This window comes from Nanorana parkeri, unplaced genomic scaffold (genome assembly GCF_000935625.1).
Source record: "Nanorana parkeri isolate BGI_ZX_2015 unplaced genomic scaffold, ASM93562v1 scaffold1164, whole genome shotgun sequence".
In the NCBI taxonomy this organism is placed as follows: domain Eukaryota; kingdom Metazoa; phylum Chordata; class Amphibia; order Anura; family Dicroglossidae; genus Nanorana; species Nanorana parkeri.
The window spans coordinates 345,288-345,949 of record NW_017307432.1 but is presented as its reverse complement, the minus strand read 5'-3'; positions in this window follow the sequence as shown (position 1 = coordinate 345,949).

Sequence of the window (662 nt, the reverse complement as noted above, 5' to 3'; positions counted from 1 at the left end):
CGGGGAGTTGATGATGGTGGCCATGGGAAGGGGGGGTAGGGGGTACGCTGCGGTTACAGCAGTAGTAGCAACACGCGAACAGTACTCACTGTGGGGGCAGATATCCTTTGCAAGGGGACTGAAGCAAGACTCTGGAAACTTTCATCCAGGACGCTCAGGTCCACTGGGGGAGCGGAGGCTCAGGTCGGAGCAAAGATCTTGTCATGTGGACGTCCAGGAGGCGAAGTGGCCGGACGTTTGGTGGGGACCCTGTGCCAAAGCGGCTGCAGAGGCTGTGTTGAAGATCCGGTAGGTGGAGAAGGGGGCTGTGATGAAGTCTTGTGTAGACCTAGGGAGTGTAACAGCCGATGGGCCTCTTCAGGGGAGGAAACCCCATACGATTTCCCTTTGTAGAGGAATTGTAGGTTGAAGGGGTAACCCCAGGTGTATCTGATGAGGTGTGAGCGGAGCGAAAGCAAGTAAGGAAGCATGGCTCTGCGTTTCTGTATCGTGAGCGGGCTGAGGTCAGAGTAGACTTCGTAACGAAAGCCCTGGAAGTGGAGATCACGGCTGGTGCAGGCAGCTTGGAAGACGGCATCCTTGGTTCTGTAGAAAGTGAATTTCACAATCACATCCCGAGGAGGTCCACCCGGGCGTTTAGGACAGAGGGAGCGATGAATTCT